This window comes from Cervus canadensis, chromosome 24, assembly GCF_019320065.1.
Source record: "Cervus canadensis isolate Bull #8, Minnesota chromosome 24, ASM1932006v1, whole genome shotgun sequence".
NCBI classification, from domain to species: Eukaryota; Metazoa; Chordata; class Mammalia; order Artiodactyla; family Cervidae; genus Cervus; species Cervus canadensis.
Window position 1 is genome coordinate 20,997,645 of NC_057409.1, and position 2,582 is coordinate 21,000,226.

The 2,582-nt window shown below is 47.4% G+C and overlaps 1 pseudogene across 1 annotated transcript; it reads right to left on the bottom strand.

Moving 5' to 3' along the window:
- Nucleotides 1-291: 291 nt before the first annotated feature.
- On the bottom strand, nt 292-1,475 carry LOC122426720 (annotated as a pseudogene). Its single transcript, XR_006265221.1, has one exon. The product of XR_006265221.1 is annotated as a glyceraldehyde-3-phosphate dehydrogenase-like (transcript).
- Between the last annotated feature and the right edge of the window lie 1,107 nt (nt 1,476-2,582).

The window sequence follows — 2,582 nt, forward strand, 5'->3', positions numbered from 1 at the left end:
GTGGTGCTTAGGAAGTATCATTACAAACAAAGATAGTGGAGGTGATGGAATTCCAGTTGAGCTCTTTCAAAAAAGGAGGGGGAAGAGTACAAATGTTTTCATCATTGTCTGAGATGGTGCTTGAAAACCTTGAACTTGTCACTCCTTTGACTTAAGACACTATATAAAAATAAAAATATTGTACAGCAATACTATTATACTGAATTAGCATTGGAGATTTGTCAGCTTATTTAGGATTTTTTTTGGGGGGGAGGGTATAGGGTACTTTTAATGATGGTACACGACAAGACAGGGCTCCCTAAGCTGCTCCCTTTCCTCAGGGCCTTGGGGATGGAAACTGTGGAGGTCGGAGATTCTCAGTGTGGTGGAGGATCGAGGTGGGGCAAGGACTCCCCAGCAGCTGAGGAACTCTCTCTTCCTCTCTTGCTTCTGCTGGGGCTGGGGGTCCAGGGACCTTACTCCTTGGAGGCCATGTGGACCATGAGGTCCACCACCCTGTTGCTGTAGCCGAATTCATTGTCGTATCAGGAAATGAGCTTGACAAAGTGGTCGTTAAGGGCAATGCCAGCTCCAGCATTGAAGGTAGAAGAGTGAGTGTCACCGTTGAAGTCGCGGGAGCCAACCTGGTCCTCAGTGTAGCCTAGAATGCCCTTCAGAGGGCCCTCTGACGCCTGCTTCACCACCTTCTTGATCTCATCATACTTGGCAGGTTTCTCCAGGTGGTAGGTCAGATCCACAACGAACACGTTGGGGGTGGGGATGCGGAAGGCCATGCCAGTGAATTTCCCGTTGAGCTCAGGGATGACCTTGCCCACGGCCTTGGCAGCGCCAGTAGAAGCAGGGATGATGTTCTGGGCAGCCCCTCGGCCATCACGCCACAGCTTCCCGTAGGGGCCATCCACGGTCTTCTGGGTGGCAGTGATGGCGTGGACGGTGGTCATGAGTCCCTCCACGATGCCAAAGTGGTCATGAATGACCTTGGCCAGGGGGGCCAAGCAGTTGGTGGTGCAGGAGGCATTGCGGACAATCTTGAGGGTGTTGTTATACTTCTCGTGGTTCACGCCCATCACAAACGTGGGGGCATCGGCAGAAGGCGCAGAGATGATGACCCTCTTCGCGCCACCCTTCAAGTGAGCTCCAGCCTTCTCCATGTAGTGAAGACCCCAGTGGACTCCACCACGTACTCAGCACCAGCGTTACCCCACTTGAGGTTGGCGGGATCTCGCTCCTGGAAGATGGTGATGGCCTTTCCATGGATGACGAGCTTCCCGTTCTCCGCCTTGACTGTGCCGTGGAACTTGCCATGGGTGGAATCATACTGGAACATGTAGACCATGTAGTGAAGGTCAATGAAGGGGTCATTGATGGCGACGATGTCCACTTTGCCAGAATTAAAAGCAGCCCTGGTGACCAGGCGCCTGATGCGGCCGAATCCGTTCATTCCGACCTTCACCATCTTGTCTCAAGATGCAGCTGGCACAGCACGAAAGTTAGGGCTATCTGTCCAATGGGCAGGAGCAGACAGCTAGAATGATTTTTTTTATCACCCATCATAGGTTGTCATATTATCAGACTCGGTGTTTCCATGGAAGATCAACAGAGGTGAGTCTTCATGGACATAGACCCACAGAAAAGTATGCACGCCTGGCAAGAAAGTGTGAAAGGAAGATAGGCAAAATGGGCTAAACGTTATTATGGATTTTACAACTCATGTAGTACTCTTTTTCATTAATAATCAGGAAAAGACTATTTGGGAATGCAATGATTATGCAGTGCTACATTTAAATTTTCTGATTCAAAACAAAACAAAACAGTTAAGATTTTATCTATTATTTATTCTCCCTAAATAGAAAATAAGAGCTCTCAATGCGCAGAAGAGCAAAGGCTTCTCCATTTCTTTTTTTTTTTTTTTCTCCTTCAGTAAAATATGTTTTGGATATCTAGGCATGAATGTTCAGTCTCTCAGATGTGTCCAGCTCTTTGGAACCTCGTGGACAGTAGCCTGCCAGGCTCCTCTGTCCATGGGATTCTCCAGACAAGAATACTGGACTGGGTTGCCATTCCCTCCACCAGGGCATCTTCTCTACCCTGGGATGGAACCCACGTCTCCTGCGTCTCCTGCATTGCAGGCAGATTCTTTACCCACTGAGCCGCTGGTGAAGCGCTTGGATATCTAGAAACCCTTATGAAACACTTCAAAGAGCATCACTGATCTTCTTGGCTACACTATCATCACAATTTCTCGAACTTAATTCCTTGTTTGTAGAGGTTCTGTGGCTACCTAATGACCTGTTTTAGAAATCTGTTCTATTTAGACAAATCTGTTCTGTCTAGATTTCCACTTACTGGTTTCCTTCGCTATGTTTGAAGTTACTCTAAGCAGTCTGACTTCCAGAAAGCAGATGGTTGAGGTCTCTGAGAAAAAAAAGCCTCATTGGTTAAGTGAATAACTTGCAAGTCTATTGTGCATTGCCTCAACAAACTGCTATTGTGGGGTCATTTTTACATTTCCCACATGCATTACTAAATGAGTGAATTTTAGGAAGAGTAGGAGCTGAAACAGTCCCTGCAAGTAATTATTT